This window comes from Pseudopipra pipra, chromosome 8, assembly GCF_036250125.1.
Source record: "Pseudopipra pipra isolate bDixPip1 chromosome 8, bDixPip1.hap1, whole genome shotgun sequence".
NCBI classification, from domain to species: domain Eukaryota; kingdom Metazoa; phylum Chordata; class Aves; order Passeriformes; family Pipridae; genus Pseudopipra; species Pseudopipra pipra.
Genome location: NC_087556.1, coordinates 28,405,266 through 28,425,926, shown reverse-complemented (window position 1 = coordinate 28,425,926; position 20,661 = coordinate 28,405,266). Strand labels below are relative to the sequence as shown.

Genomic DNA, 20,661 nt, shown 5'->3' with positions numbered 1-20,661 from the left:
CATGAAGAGGATGGGACAAAGGAGAGGAAGGTGGGTATCAGTCTCAGAAGAGGGAAAATACATATCATAGGTTAAGAATATGATCTTATTACTGAATGGGTCATCTGTCAGCCTTCTTTCAACAAAGGCACCATGTCAACTGCTTGAGCTTCCCTGTGTTGTATGAGCCTCAATGGTAGAGGTCTACCCCAAAATGACTCAGCATCTCTGGGTCTTGGCACCTATTTTCTCTACTTCTCACTGTTTCTGGAAGTCACTGTGGATTATTTTCTTCTTGTATATCTTCTGTCAGACAACCCTTAAGGGGTTTGCACTGGGTAACTTAATGACAAGGCCAAACTTAATAGCTCTCCCGTTGCTGATTCCAAGGTGAGAGTGCAGCCTGGTGTGCTCAGGCCCAGCCGTGATGGCCAAGAGCTCAGGGACAGCCACAACTTCTTTATGTCACAGCCATCGGCACACAGGCCAAATACATGCAGGCAGCAAGGCTGCAGCATAAGGGGGTGTTGATTTGAAAGCAAGAAAAGCTTAGCTACTCTTCAAGAAGGAGCAGAATGTTCCCACAGATTTAACCAGCATCAAGTACTGCCTAAAACTTCTGCTCTCAAGCACATCCTCTTGCTGTATCTCACTGAAGGAGTCATTGCACCTCAGCTGGATCGCACAGCAGAGCTGAAGGCTTCCACCAAACAGGTGAAGTCTCAAGCTGGTACCCAGATCACTGCACCAGAAGTGCTTGACTCCAAACAAGAGAATAAGAGCAGGCCCACAGAGAAACCAGTCAGCCCAAACAGACTTCTGCACTGTACATCTAAATGTAATTTCAGCCCAAGCTTTTCTCTCTGCATGGTGCTGCGCAGTCCCAATTAGGCACACAGGTTAATATATGACCTCGAAAAGCCCTGTATCATGCTGGAAGAAATGTGTACAGCCACATACCTTCAGCCCCCTCCCAGAACTAAGAAAAGCAGATGTACCCATAGATCACGCCACTGCAGAAGCTCCTGTTTATCACTAGACTCTGGTTGACCTGACAGATTTATTCCTAGACAATATCTAGTTATGTTTACCCACTTTTTCTTTTTTTTTTTAAGTAAGAGTAATCTTGAAGAACCACTACACACAAATAACTCCCTGCCACCCCAGGTGAAAAAACGGAAGCTGTATCTAAATCTCCATGAAGGAAGGAGATCTGGTTCCATGCTTTCAGCACATCACTATCACATTTGCTCACGTATGCAAAACATTTGCTCACATGGAAGGTCTGTTTACTGCAAGACTCTGGGCACTGAGGTGCCCAAAAAGCAGGAGTCAGCAGGAGGATGTATTACCAATTCCCATCGCTTGGAGGGCCTGAGTTTTCTGAGCTACTGGAATGCAAATAAACAAACCCATACTCTGGATTTGTGCCCCATACGAGTTCCTCAAGTTCCAAGAAGTCTTGTTTTTATTCATCTTCACATTTGGGATTTGTGCAATGTGGACCAGAATGTTTCAGCACTTCTTAAAAACAAGAAATAAAACCCAAACAAACCAGAAGTAGTCTACCCATAAGCGACATCTCTAACTCCTACGACTCGACTGTAAGCCTCCAGATACTTGATCACTTGCATCAAATCCCTGTTCCTCAATATATGTGACCACAACATAAATTTTAAAGTTGAGATGATGTTATAGCAACTTTCTAACCCTTAGTGGTTTAAAAAAAGTGCATAAAAATCCAACTCGAGTGCACAGAAAATGGACCCAAAACCTAAGCCAACTGACAGCTTTTTAACTTGAGGGGAAATGTGATATGTTTCAGATTTGCAGATGGCACTCTTAAATAAGTTAACTGCTGCATTTTCAGAAGTTCATCAGGTTTCTTGGACAGCAATTGAAACACCAACACATAGAGGGGCACACAAATTTGCAGAAATGGTCCTGATAGGTCGCAGCTTCTACTGTCTTCCAGAGGTTTTCCAGCCAATCAGTGAAGTATTTTTCCCTTCTTCCAAGGAAAACGTCCTCATAGGACGTGTACTGCATGGTACACAACTGCTTCAAAGTCCATAACCATTTTGGAGAGTGAAAAGCTACTGCTGCCACAGCTGAAGCCCTTACAAGAACCTGACAGCTCGAACAGTGGCATTTCAGGAAATGGCCAAGCCATTACCTACCAAAATAAATAACTTAATTTGTCCATGACCATTCCACAGTCACAAGCAACCCTGGAATATCCCTGGGATATCAACCATGACAATCCACGAGGAGCTCAGATCAGCAGCTACCCTAAAACACAAGCCAAGAAACACGTGGGCTTCTCTGAGACTGCCCCAAGGGCAGACAGAGGCCTTGACAAGCAGCAGGGGCAAGCTCACATCAGACCCCATCCAGTCAGTAATTATTGCAGGGATTACAAAGCTTTCAGGACTGTCAGTTCTGCTGGCTTTTACTAGCAATAAATTCCATTAGAAGAAACAGAGCAAGAAGGTACGGTTGCTCCCACTCCACCTTCATCCCACAAGAGCCCACAGTTTCAGCATGTACTTTCAGCTCCCACACCAGGCTGACCTAAGGTTTCAGAAGATCTTATTGTTACACTTCTTCTCCTTTTAAAACCCTTAGTCTGGATTCTCAGTAAAGTCATTCTCTTACCCACCCCTGCCAAAGAGGATCCAAGAAGTCTTACAGTGCAAAGGCTAAAGCACAAACAGTTTCTCCTCTTGGACATGCACATGAAGTCCAGCAGAAAATGGTCCAAACCCAGAGGGCTCAGTTTTGCACACAAGCACAGATCTGGACAGCTTCCATTTCCACCAGTGGATAATACACCAGTGGGAGACAAAATAAAAGCAAATAACCACACCCAAGGGAAAGTAGTAACACACAAGGGATTGACAAAGCAACTTCCATGAGCTCTACTAAGTGGCCTGGATCCAGAGCAGCATCCCAGTCCCGCCAAGGGCAAAAAGTTCTGTCTGTCAGATAGGCAGAGGGGGTCAGAGCCCACAGCCAAGTTAGGGAACCCACAGCTTCAATGGTGGGATGTTTGCAAAAGAAAAAAAAGTTAAATTTGCTGGCTTCAAAATGCCAGTCCAGTTGATAAAGTATGAAATATTAGCATTGTTTAAGGTGACAAGCCTGACTCAAGGCCTCCTCATCCAAGAATTGTCATGCCTGTAACACAATATTGATGTGGTGGCTTATAATTCTTACTTTACATAAAAGCTTCATTGTGTGCCAAATTCAATCTCCACAGGCTACCTGAGCCACAGATTTTTACAAGTCTACATTTCAGCGCTGCAAGTCTACAATACACATAATTTTCAATTATGTTAGGGCAGAACAGGATCACTGCCTATATAACATTACTGGTTGGAGGAAATGAGACTCAGCCCTACTGCCGAGAGAGCTAACTGGATCCAGATGGCGGGCTGAGCGCAGCAGCCGTCCGAGGGAGCGATGTCGCAGCAGCTGCCCCCCCCCCCCAACTCTCTCTTTCACAGTGCAGGGAGATGCCAAGCCATTGCTGGGGCTGGGAGCTGCAACGGGAGGATGCTTGGGCAGGGGGGGAGTTGGGGAGCGTGAAAGAAGAGGGGGAAGAGATGTGATTGCTTTCACAGGTTTATTACTGCAGTCTTACGTTACAATATTCTTATTAAAAAGGAGAAAAATTAAAGTCCTGTTACAGCGGAGAGGTAAATCCTTTCCTTCCTCAAGCAACTAAATAGCAGGAAATCCTTTTCTCTTGGCCCTAAATGCAGATTTGAGCCAGACGGTTCCTCTGATTTGCAAGGAGTCCACAAAAATCCAAAGCTGACTTTCCCAGCCTTCTGACACTGCTTTTACATTCCTGCACCAGGGGAGAAGGGTAGGAGGGAGAGAAGTTCCCACCATCCTGCTCTTGTAAATGCTGGACACCCACTTACTCCTCTCCTGCTTCTTGTGTCTCAGTGTGGAAATTAGGTCTTGCCTGTACAAACACTAAACTTTTCAACAAATTAACTCTAACAAATCTGTGCAAATTATTTCAGAGCCAAACTGTTGAAATGGGCTCTGCTGGCCTGCTTTTAACATTTTTTTGAAATAATGTCATCCTGGTGCAAGTATTTTATTCCCTATTTAACAATATGATCTGATGGGGATCATTAGCATGTGTGTGTTTTAAAAAAAAAAAAAAAAAAAGTTTTATGGCAAGTCTCAGAGAGCTTAAGCAAAATAATTGTTAAGCTCCAGGCCTCCACACAAGAATTAAAACAAGTATGGGGTGAGCATACTTGAGAGAAACCAAAGCTTTTAAAAAGGCTGTTAAATTGTCAGCACAAGGGAAAAAGCAAATGATTTGAATGGCCCAGATTTTTCTCTGTAAAAGGGAACTAAAAATCCAAAAACCTCCCTATCCTCCATTCCTCCATACATCACATCCACACCTCCCATCCACAACCAGGGGTTCTGCAGAGCACAGACCCACCGGGAGCAGCTCTGCATGCCCACTCCTCCCAAGTACCACCCAAAGCAGTCACCTTCCTGAGCACTGGCTAGGCAAACAAACATCTTTCCCAAGATTTCACAGCAGAGTGAAGCAGCTAAACTTCATATCCAGGCTACAGGAGTTTGGTGGAAACCCACTCAGGGCCAGCAGCTGCTCCGCACGCCGGGGCTGAGCTTGCAGCCTCGAGGCCACGATGGAAAGGATGGCACTGAGCTCACAGGTGTTTCCTGCATCAGTGTCCAACCCAGACCTTTCCCCTTGTCACGCTATTGTTTTCACTGCTAGAATGCCCTAAAAGTGATGTCCTACAGCATATAAATACATAAACGCAACAAGAAAAAAAAGGTCGTATTTTTAACAGAGGGTAAGCTACACAACACTTTCCAGCTCAGGTTTCCTGCAGCTGGCGCTTATTAGCTCCCAGGAACTGAAACAACTAGGAGCAGGACTCCTGGAATCAGCTGCATGCCACGGGTCTCCAGTATCTCCCCTAGCCACGGGACCACACCTCCACCTTCAGAGTCTGTGCTTTCTCCCTGGATCTCAAATACAAACATTCCCAATCCTAGTTTTGCTGTTAGTCTCTCCCTTGGTCAGCACTGCAGAATCACATGGAAGTACACACCTGGACTTCAACTTGAAGCTCAGGAATCTCTCTGGTGTTTAGTTAGCAGCAATTCTGGGACGGAGTATCTAGACAAATTTTAACCAGAGATAATCCAGTAGCAACACAGGAGACCATAATGCCGAGGGGAGGGCTGATACTTACAGGGAAGCCAATAGGAAGAAAGATAGAGTTTAACAAGACCATAATTGCTGTCTGTGGACAAGAAAAAATGTTACAAAGAAGGGCCTGTAACCTACTAGTGTTCCCACTTAAGCCTCTGAAGATTTAAATGTAGACCCTCAGCTTCTGTTCTGTTGTTTAATTTAACTCAACCCCTTATTTTTGGTCTTCAGTTATCACCTTGTTTGCAGAGGTGTACCATGCGAGAGCAAAAATCCTAGGGATTTATTTTAAATATCTGAAGGAGTTGCCGACGGAACTTTAAAAGGGCCTCCTATTTCTTTCAGATCTGCAATGTCTGTAATTTTTTGTATGAGAAGTAATAGACACCACCCACGATGTTCAGCCCTTCTACAGAATATGTAATGCACGACGATGAGGCACAGGGGAGCTGCTCAAAACGAAAGCAATGAGGCTGATTTCAAGGAGACTGATCCTTTCCTCACAAAAGACTTCCCCACAGCACTCAAGAAATTAAAGCACAGCACTGTAAAACACAGAAGTATTTAGCACATATATATTTATTACCACTTTATTTTTTGGCTAACATCATCCTTTAAAACAACTGCAACACAGCAAAAATAAATTATTAAATAAAATACATAAATAGGAGAAAAGTGGAACAAAACCCAGGAACTGATGAACCTGCACAGACACATGCACATAAGGCATTAAGTTCTCTTCCCAATTTAAAAAGTCCTTTAATCACCAGAACTGGTATCAGTCAAATTATCTTTTGATATGCTCCTGAACAAGACACTTGTAGTGCCTTGAATTTCCCCATTACTGATAGATAATTCAAGTGAACTCATCTCCTTCCTTTCCAGTAATACACAAGAGTTCCTGACAAAAGGAATGTGTTGCCATTTCAATAGTTTGCCTGTGCCTTTGTCACACTGGTAGGGCAGAAAAAAGGAGATGCCAAGTCTTCCATGGGCTAAAGTTACAGAAATGTGTTAGCAATTAAACAGTTCAAGATTATCTCCAAGGAGGGATGCCTGAAAGCAGAAACCCAGGGAATCTGGAACTGCCTCACTGAAGGCACAGAGCAACCTAAGGCAATGGGCAAAACGTATGCCCATTTCGGGGTAGAATAAGGCACAAATCAACAGTTTGAGCCCCACTGGCCATCATCACCTGCAGTTCCCTCCTGGGTGAGCAGTTAAGACTGACTGGAGATGGGGGAACATCCCAGAAGCACCAGATCCGTTGCTTTCTCCTGACCTAATCCGCAGGCTCCATGCCCTCACAGTGTGCACAGCCCTTCTCCCACATCCCAGATGATATGCAGTATAACAGCTATATCCCATTACTATTGCCACACATCACCCCTACATACACAGGTTTTCTGTACACAGTGATAAGGGTGCAGAGGAGGCTGCTCATGGAAAGAGTTAAAGAGAATAGCCAGAAGCTTCCTTAAAAATTATTGCCTATGAAAGTTCAAGCAAATAATTATTTGCTCATTCTGACATGGATGAAAAGCATTCTTGCCACCAGTTGTACTGAAACGGTAAAGTAAAACAAGTTTTTTGCTTCTAATGAAGGCAAGGTTGGTAGGCTACAGTTAAGTTCTAGGATACTGACACCAAGCACGAAGAAGCAAAGTAACAGCTAATCAGCTACTTTAGGAATTTAAAATAATTTTTTTAGCTTTACAAGAGGAAGAGTGTTCATGTGACATAACAGTACAGCATTACTTTCTACAGTTCTCATGGTATCTCTGCAAAATACTGCATGCGGTATTTCTCAATCTTGGGTGGAGCTTGGGAAAGCACCATTACTTTTTTCACATTTAATCTGAAAGACCCCACAAGTCCTCCTTGCACAAATCAGCAGGCTGGCTGAGGACTATCTGGATGCCTACAAAGTGCTGTTCCAAAAAACAGGCACAAATAAAAGCATAATTTCAGTTGAGGAACAAGTGAACAACCTACTTACTTAAAGCCAGAAAAAAACCTAACTTCATCTTTAAGCTTTCTCCAGATTTTCTCTGCAACCTATTCTGCTGCACTCAAGCATAGAGTTTCCATTAGATAAAGAATGGTACAGTCATGAAATCTCAAGGAAGTCTTTCTGTAGATACATCTAGCTTAGACTCAATGAAGTTAAACCAGCCTCCAAGACTCACCAAACAATTTGATGTACAGACACACATTTAATTTCTCATCCTGGCAATCTCCCAGAGAGTGAAAGAACAATTGGTAACCAGTGTTTGCATGAAGTCCAAGAATGCATTTTATGGTCTATAAAATATAATTCCTTTCCTCCCCATTAAATAAAGACAGTAAAGATATCTGACAGCATGTTAGAAACAGATCATGGCACTGAACTACCTCCATTGTAACAGAAGGGCTGCTCCAGGAGAACCTTGCCTCCTTTAAAACTTTGCAGCTCTGGTAAGAGCATAAGTCCATTTGTAAAGAAGGAGCTTAAGGTTTTGAAACTACCTTTTAATTTTTTTTTTAAAAGGAAAAACCAAACCAAACCAAACAAACAAAACACCCACCAAAATAACAGTGCTCAGCCTGGTTCTGCTTTAATATTGCAGAACATGTCTGCCCTGTCCTGCTCCCCTCTCACTGCACCATGCGGATCTGTAGCACAGGACAGCACGCTGGTGTAAAGGAGTAAAAGAGGCCCTCCAAACCCTTTCCCATCTTTCTCTCGCCTCCACCACGTGGAGTTTGAAACAGAAGTTACATGTTTCTTAATTATGGGAAGAATCAACTAGACTTCTGCAATACCCTGGTAGTGATGCCCACCAGGAAAGTCATGGCTACATGACCAGGATTCTGAATGACTGCTGAACTGGTACCACTTTCCACTGCACGTATGTGCACGAAGGAAGAAAAGCCAAATGTGAAGAGCAACTCTATGCAACTCTGTCCTGGATCCATCACAGAATCACAGAATGATTTGTGTTGGAAGGGACCTCAAAGATCATCTTGTTCCAACCCCCCTACTATGGGCAGGGACACTTTCCACTAGACCAGGTTGCTCCAAGGCCCACCCAACTTGGCCTTGAACACTTCCGGGGGTGGGCATCCACAGCTTCTCTGAGCGACCTGTGCAAGTGCCTCACCACACTCACAAGGGGGGCAAAGGGGGGTTTCTTCACTTTGATCCAAATCCTCATCTCAGGTCTTGTGAAGTACCTGTAAATGAGTGGTACAGGTGGGTGGGATCCCTGGATAAAGGTGCTATAGGAGAATTTAGCAGTTTGCTTGTTACTGTAATGTGGCCTAAGAGGGTTTTACTGAAAGAGTTGTATTTTCTCCCACTCTTGGGTAAGTGAAACTCATGACTCTAATCACTACCACAAAAATTCCTGTCGATGTAGCAATTCTGGGTGAACTGCCGGGAGCCACTCTATAGTAAACCCAGCAAATTTCATACCAAATTTCCTGTCGCCTCCCTTGTGGTTTCCATGTGTGATTGGGCCTTCAGTGCAACAAGAGGTAACTGCAGAATAGATGGCTCCAAGGGTTTGAGGCCCTCATGAAAACCAAGAACTTGCAAAATTCTCTTTCCCTAGGGGTGGTAAGTTTTGTCTATTTGAAAAAAAAAAAAGTTAACTCAAAAATGTAACCTTAAGGCAACCTCAGGAAAAAGTCCTAGAGATAAGACTGGAACCAGCACTATTTTGACCTCCTAGGAGTAACTGGGAAGGTTGCTGTTGAGGTTATTCTATTTTTCAGAAAGCCTGCCTTGGGGAAAAAACAAAAAACCAAACTAAACAAACAAACAAAAAATCAAACAAACAAAAACCAAAACAAAAACAAACAAGCAAACAAACAAACAAAAAAAAACAAACACAAACCCAACTTTCCACTGCATTATATCCTGGTCCACATTCCTTGCCGTAATCTTTTAGTTCAGATGCGTGGAGATGTCTTTGAAAGATGTAAAAGAGGTCGAGAGTCCCCTCAGCTAATTGTGCTGGCTGAGAAACAAAACTTGTGGGCTGGGGTAGGATTTGTGTCAGACTGACCTTCTGTGAGACCAGCTACTCCTCTGAATAAAACCCTCAGCCAGAATCCTCCTGCCACTCAAGTATCATCTTGCTGTAACAAATTACTCCTAGCCCAGGATTATGGCTCTTTCCAAATCCCTCCTAGAGAGTTAGGAAAGAAACGTTCAGCACCAGTTGTTTCCCCTGTCAATAATACTCCTTTTTGCTTCTCTGACGGTGCTAGTCCGTGGGGACTGCAAGAGTGCTTGCACCCATTTTCCTTCCAAACACAAGCTGGATGTCTCAGTTGTCCATCAGAAGAGGAAAAGATGAAGGCTTGCCTTCAGATATCTATGGAAAAGACATCCCATCTGGCCACAGGAAAGCCGACTCCTGGCTAAGAAGGAAGAATTATATTTAGGTGGAGGACTAAGTGAATCATTTGGGATGAAAGCAAAACTAAACAAATGAAGTATTCACTAAATCTGTGCTGTCACCTCTTGTTCCTGGGCAGCCACACCATGTATTTATTTTCTGGTTTCCTCTAGCACCACCAAAACAATGCAATATGCATTTATGGTATTTAAATGAAGCATTTTAAAAATATCCTTAGTTGACTCATCAGCCACACAAACTCTTCCTCAAGAACAAATAAAATGTTGTTTTTTCTTAAAGGAGATGCAGACAGAAAAGATGCTAAAACAAACTGACACCATTATGCATTATTTTCCCCCGATTTAAAGGGCACCCCAATAAGTCCAACTCCTGTAAAATCCAAATAAAGTCTGGCAAGCCTCCAAGAAAGGCACATTGCGTTTTCAAGTAACAACAGGCTGTGCATCAAATGTAAGCAACTTTTGTTGAACAGGCATACTTTGCAGACTTAAGATGCACAAAATATACTACTAGAAGTTCTGAAGAAATGTGGGGGTTTTTTTGTTCAGAGAGATAAATTCTTCTCAGTCAAAAATCTATATTGCCATATCCACTCCCTGACCTAAAGACTCTTGAAACAAAAGTCAAACAGCACAACGCACTAACACAACCTAATCCTTTCAGTTTTAACAAATTGTAAAAAAAAAAAAAAAAAAAAAGGAAAACCACTTTTTTTTGAACAGCAACTCAAAATCATACACTGCTCCATGTATCTATAGGAAGAGAAAAAAAAAAGATTTTCTGCTGCACAGGAAAAATACAACATGCATGAGCCTGCATTTTTCTTCTCCAAGTGTGGGTGGAAGAGAAGCAGGAAAAAAAAAAATTATAATTTTAAAAAAATCTTTGTAGAAACACTGGCTGGGAGGGGGCCTCTGTCCCAGGGAGAAGGGCACCAGCAGCTCTGCAATAGCTCATGTCCTGGAGGGCCTCTGCCCCATGTGCCAAATTCTTGTGGTTATGGAAGAGGTTTGTTTTGGAGAGGTGAGCGTTGCTTTGCTGCTCCATCCGGCTGCGAACACCCAACTCATGGCCGCGGGGAGTGAAGCCCGCAGACACCACACGCCCGCGCTCCCAGATCTGCATTTGTCACACTTTCATGCCACAGCCCCAAAGTTAAAACAAAGGAGTCATCAGAGTAGCCCTGAGCGTATAAATCTGCAAAGAGCTGAAAATGTTGCTCTTGTTGCTAAATATAGTGCAGGCATTTTGAACTGGCTGGCCCACAAGGCAACTTTTATATTTATTTATTTAAAGGACCAAGGTTTGGAAACACAAGAGTGTTTTTGAAGCCTGTTTCATGTATGTATGTTCACTCTCAATATTAACATGCAAAAGAAAATTAAAATAACTTGGCAAACAGAAAACAAGAAAAACAACTTCCACATAAAGGAATCACAAAGCTGAGCAGAAAGACATATTTGACTTTGTAATGGGAGCAAAATCTCCTCCAAGGATGGTAAATCAGGTTCATACAGAGTTAAACACAGTATAGCTTCAACCCCACACCCTGATACAATTAGCAAATGCCCTTCTCCCTGTGGGAGCTCTCCCCAGAATGGGGCACATTCCTGATAAGCCATGGGGAGGGAGGATGCAGAGAGCAGGGCTGCCCAGAAGAGGGGACGAGAAGGGCAGCCCCCTTAGCTAGGAAATGCCTGCAAAAGCCCACACTTCCTAGCAAAAGAGGGATGCAGGATGCATAGTCACCCTCCTGGAGTCAGCACAGGGATGCTAAATCCTGGGAAGTTGGGCACCAGCTTGCACTGTGCCTTTGCAGCAGTGCAAGAGCTGGGGCTGCAGCAAGCCAGTGCAGGAGGAGAGGGCAGAATTCCTCAGGAAGCGCTCTGGGATGGCAGCCCAGCCCCAGACCACCCAGGAGCCACTGCAATGGAGCAGTCACCTATGGGATGCTCTCTGAAAGCCAAGGGCCAACCCAGGAGCTCGGGCAGCAGCTCACACACCAAGGGGACAGGGTGGTCCCCACAGAAGCTCAGGACAAGGACCAGGGCACACATCAGTCCCTCATGGCCCCATAGGGAGAGCCACAGCCAAACTGACAACACTGGAGCCTTCATACACCTCTGCCAAGTGCCCTGGACCCACAAGTGCCAAATAAATATTTTAGTTTCAGCCTTACCTGCAACTGATAAAAAAACCCAGTAGCTATTCGAGGTTTGTTACAGCTGTACAGCTGTCTTAAAAAAAAAAAAAAAGGATAAAAAAAGGCTTTTTCTTAGCAGGGCGGGGGGTGGGAAGGGGCTGCATCGACAGCTCCAGTAGCCAGAGGCACTTTGCAAGGAGGAAAGTAGAACTCACGATGTGGGCAGGCCTCAGGTTTCTGAGCCTCAGGGCACATCCAAGAGACACAGTGTATTTACTGAACAGCCAGGAAAGCAAAGGCTCCAGTCTTACAACATTTTATAATCTTATTGTGGACACTTATATTTTATAAGTACTTGAGGTTGAAGAGAGTGGGGCGGGGAGGGACACAAGAAGCCACGTTAGCTGTCTGGTGGGGTTGTGAGAGGTGGGTTTGTTTTTTAAAGATGAAGTAGGATGACTCCATAAGAGGGTAATTATAAATGAAGCGAGTAACGATCAATGAGCTCCCTTTCATAGCAATCGCTTATTTATTTATTTTAAAAATCACGACACAGCATTTCTGTTCTATTTCCAAGTCAAATTTGTCCTAGGTGGAATCAAGAGGAAGAAAAACCAGGTTCCTAAACAGATTTTTGAGAGCATTAATAGGCTGGAGAGCATCTGCGCAGGACAGTAAGTTGAAGTCAGCGTTTCTGCATGCTGCACAGCCAACCCGATAACCTCAGGAGGGAACTTTCATCTCGACAGACCTGCACACAAGAGGTCATTACAGTGCACCCTGCTCCCACTAAGGAGCTTACCTCTCACACGTAACATCAGGCTTATTAAGAGACGCACGATGATACAACAGCCGCTAATCTACTGAAAATTATTATTCCTTTCCTCCTGCCCCTGCCTCCCCCACAAGTAACACAGGGATTTGCAACATACTGGTCTGTAGGATGTTACCTGAAGGGCAGAGGGAATTCAAACTGCCCTGCCCTCCCCATTCCCTGGGTGATCCCTCATGTGGAGGATTTCCAGTGGGGGCTATCAGGGATAGCCCAAGTACTGTAGAAAAATTCCTCTGACTGGGTATGGGTTTAGTCAGAATAGTAAGTTGCACTTTAAAAAAAAAATGGAGAAAGAATTATTTCTTCAATGAGCAGGAGAACAGATAAACAAAAATAACTACATGCAATCATCTACCACCTCTTCCGTTGGTCCAGGAAAAGAGTGGCAGCTCCTGCAAGACCTGCTTCAGGCTGTCATTCTGTGTAGCTGGATGTTTTGCCATTGCTTCTGAATGATAATTGGCTCAAAAATTAACACGCCTCAGTGTCCCTGTAGAAAGAGCCCTGTGGTCTCATCCAGTGGGGTCATTACCCGCCCGAGCATTCCACATTTCCTCGAGAGGGCACGAATGGCCTGAACTCCCACACACTTCAGAGCATTTAATTCACTCAACAGGGCAAAGTATTCAGGTCAGGATTTTTCCAAGAAGCCATAAGGACCTGGGTGCCTGACTGGTTTTGCTCCTTTGTGAATCCTATCCCTTGCACTGGTGAGTGATTTAAGATCCACACTGATGCTCTGTTCCAAGGGTCAAAACTTAGCAAATAATATAGTGACTTATACTTTTTTTATTTTATAAGCAAATTTAGAGAAGCTTGAGTCATATCAAAGAGTGCTTTTACTCTTAAAGTAATTTTAAACCTCCTCTCTCAGTTTATTAAGGCCATTAACTTTTCTCCTTGTCTGAGTCCCCTATTTTGTTCCAGGATGAAGAATAATACTTCTCTGTCTGGGGACTGATGGTACCCATGGTGCATCTCTCTCATACAAATGTGTTTGAAAAAAAAAACAGAGCCCTTTGGTTTTACTTTACTATGGAGTTAACACATCAATCATTCCACATACGTACACACCAAAATACACGGCAGACAAACCCATATCCTATCAGTCCTGCATAATGATGCTTTAAACCTGTAAATATAATACATCAGGTCAATTCATCCACAAATGTCAAGAAGCTCAGCAAAGTTGCTGGAGTTTCCAGTTGTTTGTCCCTTAGAAACTCTGATTCCAATGTGATTACCACCAAGGCCAAATTAGTAAGTACTTGTGACTATCCTGTGCTGTACCTCATATCCCAAGTCATGCAGAAAAGGGCTTGGCTGTGCACCATTGTGCAAAATCATACAAAATTCCCCACCTTATTGCAGTGCATACAGAAGGGATGAAAAAAATCAAAGCAACTCCCCCAGATACACAGAGAATAGCGGCCACCAAAACAGCAGAAAATGGCAATGGAAAAATAGAACATCCATTCACCCACACATCAGGAGCATTACAAACAGAAGTGGGAAGGGAATAAAAAAAATATCTGGGGAAGTCCATACTATCCACTGTATGCCTGGGCAGGGAGTGGTTAGAGATTTAATTTTTTTATTGTTATTAAAAGAAGGGGGAAGGTAATTGTTTGCCAACAGACTTCAGCTTAATCATTTTGAAAATGGAAAAAACCCAGAAATGACCAAGTGAGAGCTGCAGGACAGGGCTGCAAGAGCATGGATGCAGCCACTGCCAGCACTGGTACCACCAAGTAACAGCCCCCAGCCAGCCATCCCACTGCCATCCCCATGCAGGAGGAATTAAAGAAAAAAACTAACAAAATAAAACGCCAAGCCTGCCCTTCAGTAGGGCCTGGATTAATTGTGAATGCAAATGAAGCCCTTCTGCAGCACCAGGGTCCATTTCCAGGGAAATGTGTGCACCCGCCTCTGTTTACTCCGGCTCCAGCAATGCAGCACAACCTTCAGTCAAGCTATTAACTTGAACGTTGAACTTCACAGCACTGGCTGTCTTTCTCAGCCATTCTTTTGATGTTACCTCCAAAGCAAAAGATCAAAGACTTTGAGTGTGGTGAGGGGAAGTCCCAGGCTCTTAGCCTACCAGCCTGTGATATATGTTAAAATCCTGGCCAAAAGAGAGAGAGAAGGGAAAAAGAAAGGAAAAGCTAGCGAAGAAAGCGTTCTAGCAGAGCAGTGACACAAGGAAGCAGCACAGCAAAATCCGCACACCACGTCTACCGAGGTTCATGACCCCAGAAATGGGGCTTGTTTCTCTGCCCCATACTTTCTGGTAGTGCTGGGTTGCTCCCTAAAATCTGCAGCCCCCAACATCCCTCTGCCACAAAGCCACACCTTGCACACTGCCCAGGAGACAGCAGACACATGCCAGCAGCACATTCCCAGTGAGAAAAGCATCCCTGGCTGGTACACTGTGCCAACCCACGAGCTCTGTGGGCTGGGGAGGGGCAACACAGGATCAGGGCTCTGCGAGGCACTGAATTTCCACGTCCGCCACAGGCTCCCAGGCCATCCTGAATGACTCACACAAAAATAAACCCTTCGCCTCAGCCTTCCTGCTTGTAAAACGCGGATAGTGTTGCCCTGCCAGGATAACAGCCTATTCTTCCTTGTGGGGCCCCGAGAGGCAGCGGTGCTAAAGGCCGTGCTGCTATCTGCAGGGGTCCAAGTCCACACACCCCCTCACGTGTCACCACACCCCGGGCAGGAAGGGAAGCCCACAGCCACAGGGACAGGCAGCTCCCCCATCCCAAAGAAGGGGCTGCATGGCAGCAAGGTGGCTTCTGTCGCAGCTCACCACTGTAACGCTAGAGCAAATCTGGATGCCTTTGGGAAGGCTGGTCCTGCAGGAAAACATCTGGAAACTAACCACTTTTCCCATCTCTCAGCCTGATTTTGTTTGTTTGTTTGCTGGGGGTTTGGGGTTTTTCTTTTGGTTTTTTTTGCTGGTGTTTTTTTGTTTGGTTGGGTTTTTGTGTTTGGGTTTTTTAGGTTGTTTTTTTTGTTTTGGGGGGTTTTTTTGTTATTATTTTTATTTTAGCCATGTGTTTAGAATGGGACAGGAAGGGGGATATCTTTTTTCATGCATATATAATTTTTTTATTTTAAGATTCTGTTCAATCATTTTCCCCTTCCTGAGCCTTTTTTTTGGGGGGGTTATTTATATTCCAATAATACACAACAGCATTCCAGATTTAGATAGTGACACTTGGTTGACACGGTCAAAAATGGATCCAGTGCAGCCTGTCTGCCAAACCAAGCCCCTCATCCATCAGCCGAAGTCCTTTTACCGCAGGGTCATGAAGGAATCACGGACTGTTTTTCATTCCTTTCTACCAATGTCCCTCCTAACTCTAGAAACCAAAACCTTCTTATGCTTGTCAGCTCCTCCTCTTCCCCACCCCCATGAATTCAGCTCTTGGCATTCACCAGCATAAAAAGCCATGGGATTCAAAACAGAAATTCTTCAAAACAGAATTCATGGCATTAAGCAGTAAGTAGGATATTCTGATTTTATTGTACTTTACTTACTCCTACTTAGCTCTAATCCTCACTCCCTAGACAGGGGCTCGCTCTCGCTGTCAGCGAAGTCGATAGGAATTTGGCTATTGACTTCAATAGAAGTGGGATCAGATCCTCACATCTGTTGCACAGGGCAAGCAATACACAGAGCAAAAAGAAAAATAGGTGGGGAGAGAAAAATAAAGTGGGGAAAAAAAAGAGAGAAAACACTGAATTGTGAAATGATAAATGAGCTGGAATTTACTGCAAGTAACAGTCTCAGGGAACCTCCAAATTTGCAAACGCTGGGTAACATCATCAATTTCTAGACCAATTCCTTCTTTCTTAAAAAGGCAATTCAAACATCTACAGGGGAGAAAAAAGTCCAAACTACAACAAAAGAAATAACTCTCCAGTTGCAGTTTCTAGTGCAAAAGGACCAGCTGGTCTCTCCAGTATAGCTTTTTCACGACAAGGAGTCCCTCAGCTTCCTTCCCAGCCCTCTGCTCCCAAGGGGTTCAGAGCACAAGGAGAACAGACTGGGCAGGCACATGCAAGGAGACAGCAGGATCCCAGCCCACAGAAGATGGAGCCGACGGAGCAGTGTGAGAAGTCAAGTACTAGTTGCTGCTCCACAGCATGAGAAGGATCCAAAATAAACAAGACCTAGATCTGGAATGTGATCCTGCCTTGCGTCACAGCCCCACGATAATGCATCAGGAGTCAGGATTTCTTGGCATCAGCCACAGTATCTGCAATAAACAAGCCAGTTCTCCAGAGCTACAAGGGATGCAAAGGGAGCTGGGGAAGGAAAGAAAGAGAGAGGGGAAAAAAATAAAGATAAATGAAAAAGAATTATCTGTGTATGAGCCAAAAAACTGTATAAAATGAGTTTGCAAAGAAGGAACTGCCCAAAACTGGGAGGAAAGAAAAGGAGACACAGAAACAAATTTTATAATCTCCTACCTGAGGAGATGCCATTCAAGAATTCGGCATCTTGGTCAAATAATTTCTCTTTGTGATTAATTAAAGGCAGCAATGGTAGCTTATAATAGGACAGCCCCAAGATTCAAATTGTGCACCTAAATCTCCTAAATGTCACCAAGAATTTCAAAGTCTTCTCTAAAAAAAAAAAAGAAAAATAAGTAAATATATAACAATGTAGTTGGCTCTACAAAATTCCTGAAGTCTGTTTGCTCGCTGCGCTCCATGGCAGTCAGAACAGCTCCTCTCCATCTCTATTTATACTCCATTTCAAGTTGAGGTTCTTACTACGTGCAGTGCGTTCACCATGCCAGAAAAAATCACTTAGTTTGGAAAAAGCCAGAAAGAGAATGATGAAACTGGAAGGAAAAGAGGGAAGGGACAATATTTTGCTAAAAAAAGTAAGGATGACATTTGTGTTCAGACATAGTGCCTGTAAGTCTCCTATCCACCCAAGTACTTAAGCGCCTGCTTAACTTTTAAGCTGGAGCAGCCCTGCAGGTTGCAGTGTATTTCAAGGTGCTCCAAGGCATGGTTAGATCAGTGCCAAGTGGTACTGGCCGAGTCACTAACATTTATTGACTGCACATATGGCAGAAGAGATTTAAAGCTGCGCAGTAAGTGGCTTTCAAAACCATCAGACCTGCGAAGAAAAATCAATACAATTTGCTTCTAACCACCAAGTCTTCAAGTTAGCTTTTTTATTCCCCACCCACCTTCTTGCTCCCCCATCCCGCCTGATCCAAGATGCCCCTGATGCTCATGTATGGGCACCGAGGGAAAACCCAGAGCAGAGGGATGTGATGGGAATCAGAGGACAGTGTCACATACCGCTCACTCTAGCACGCTGTAAAAAGTCACCTCCTGCAACACAGAAATTCTCACAGAATTAAATCCCTTATAATCCCATTTAGCAGAAACAAGGTAGAGCAGTATGCTGGTGCTTAAGACATTTTAGTCTTAAAGAAAGTACATTTCGTTAAAAAAAAAAAAAATAAAAGCCTTCTCTTGAAAAGAACCTGAATGGAAGATGTTTTAAACAGGAGTTAAACTTCTCTGTGAAGGCACTTTTTGTTTGCTGTGTTTTTCTTAAGGAAGTTACAAGGAAGAGAATAAACCATTGAATAGTTTCCCTCTTTCCAAATATGATTATTTTTATAGTGGCCGACATATCTGCTACATATCTCATATGCACAAATGTACTGAGCTAATATTAAAACAACAACTGACTGCAGTGAGACTTAGAAGTGTTTTCTACAAGAATATACAAATCCAAGCAAAATAAAAATGTATGCTGCTTCCTAAATTAAGAGCTGCTAATTGTGTTTACAACTTCTTTCCCACTGGGAAATGCTATCTGTGGTCCAGCAGAACACCTTCCCCTCTCCCTCACAGCAAATGACCTACCAACTAAGTACCAGCTTTATGCTCAGGTTGGTCAACTAGGTTTTTGCTTAACCCACAGGCATTTTTCATATTTCAAAGTTTCTATTAACTCCCTACTGATGTACCCTAAAAGAAGTTTTTAAGGGCTTGGAAGCACATAAATAAAATAGACTTTGCTGGACCAGCACAGACGAATTGAAAGTCTTTCACCTGCAGTGGTGGTGATAAAAATTTTAGATGCAGCTGCACACACAGCCCCTCCATAGACTTAAGATAGCTGTGATTTCCAGCCATTCAGCAATCTCCCTGCCACTGAGCTGCCTTGGTTACAACGAGACAAGCATCAGGACAGGACCTGTGGTTTGGGTTGGGTGTTTTGGGACTTGGTTTCCTTTTTTTTTTTTCCATTTTTTTTTTTTTTGGCTGTAGCAAAGCCCTCTTTAGCTGCAAGGCTGAAAGAAGCTGCTAGCCTGTACACTGATGATAAGAAACCTGGAAGAGGAGAGGGAGATGGCAAGAAGAAAATCTGGGAGGAGGGAGCGTGACTTGATGTGAAACCCTGAAGCAGAAAAATAAAGGTTTGCTTCAAAGCTAATGCTGTGTACTAACCCTTCTGCCCCTGTTTGCTCTGTAAGTCGTGCGCCCGACTACAGACAGGCTGTGCCTGCAAGGTGGGAACTCTCTGAAGAGTGACCAGAGAGTCTGCTGCTTTACTGACCAAGTTCAAGCCACTAAAAAATGGATGAGTGCAAAACTGACCCATTCTCTCTGGTGTCACATCAAACTCAGTCAGAACCAGTTATTTGTCCCTTTCTAGCTCCCTTCCACTAACTCTGCACAATAAAAGTTGATAAAAGCAGACAAAAAAGTAAACACATCTGTATTATTATTATTATTATTATTTTTCCTTCTTTAGTCCCAAAATGTTTTCCACATCTAAATGAAACTCTACTGCAAGAAAGCGCCTAACAGCAGATTCTGTTTAAAGACTTACTACAGACGATCAGGTCATGGCTCTCATGAAATATCCAGCAATTAACTCTTTCCATAAAGTTCATTTGGCAAAAGAACCTTCAATCCTGCTGTCTCCTAATACAGCTTTCTGTTTCAGCCCCCGCATCACATGTTAAGCTGACAGCATTTTAGGTACTGTCTGGTCTATAGCCATGATAAATTAAGCACTGCACAGTTGCATGAATGAAATGAATATATGGATCCATTTAAAGTACACTGACGTTAACGTAAGGAGACTCCTGCAGACAATCCCAAATTTTCTAATCCCTTACACTTTCCACCCATGCAATAGGATTAAAATCCCCAGTCCCAAGGTCACTCATTTAGCACAGTATCCTCACCACAGCCCCACTGAGTCTTGCACCTTTGCTCTTCACTCAGCTGAGGGTCCCAGTGGGTCAACTTTGTTCTGTTCTTGCTCAGTAATCCTAAACAAACCTTTACTTTGTTGGTACTAGTCTGTTTTATTCAGCCTTTTCTCAAGATCGCTCTTTTGATGCATTTAAGGTAATTTTCTCTGCCTTCCAGAGCCCCATCGCATCTGAACCTCCCTGGGCAAACACAAGCTCAGGTTCAGCAGCCCTGTGGTGGGTGAAACACTGGGCAATGCTCACCATCATCATCACTACCAACAGCAATGATGAACAGGGGTAGAAAGGCTACCAGAGGCATTGTGTGTCTTCTTCGTGCAGGAAAACATTTTCCCTCATGAAAGAGACGTCAATTTATTCAGAAACATATAGATTTCATAAAGGGAAAAGGAAGGGATGGCAATCTCAAAAATCAAACAGATACTTTCCGTATCCCATATTAGAGACATGAGGCCATTTCCACTTCAGTTCTGCTCAGGTGGGATTTCTGATACATTTCACATGCAACATCTCAGTGAAAGCAGGACTTAGAAATAGACAAGAAAGAACACAGCATATCCTCAGCAGCTTAAGATCAACTGTGCTAACATGCACTAAATATTCTCAGCAATCCTGCCCTGTAGCCTCTTGTGTAGAGGCAAACCCTTCTCTACCATTTCGCAGACAGATATTCAAAGCCCCAGAGAAACGCAGCACAGACCTTTTACTCCTGCTCCCCTACAATATACAGCAGGTCTGAACGTACACAGCAGAAACACTGTCTTGTTTGTCATTACAACTTGTGCATATATTTACAG

General features: G+C 43.6%; 1 protein-coding gene across 39 annotated transcripts in view; it reads right to left on the bottom strand.

The window, feature by feature from the left end:
* TCF7L2 (transcription factor 7 like 2) overlaps nucleotides 1–20,661 on the bottom strand; it is a 176,329-nt gene that overhangs the window by 113,552 nt on the left and 42,116 nt on the right. The gene's annotated exons all lie outside the window — the stretch shown is intronic.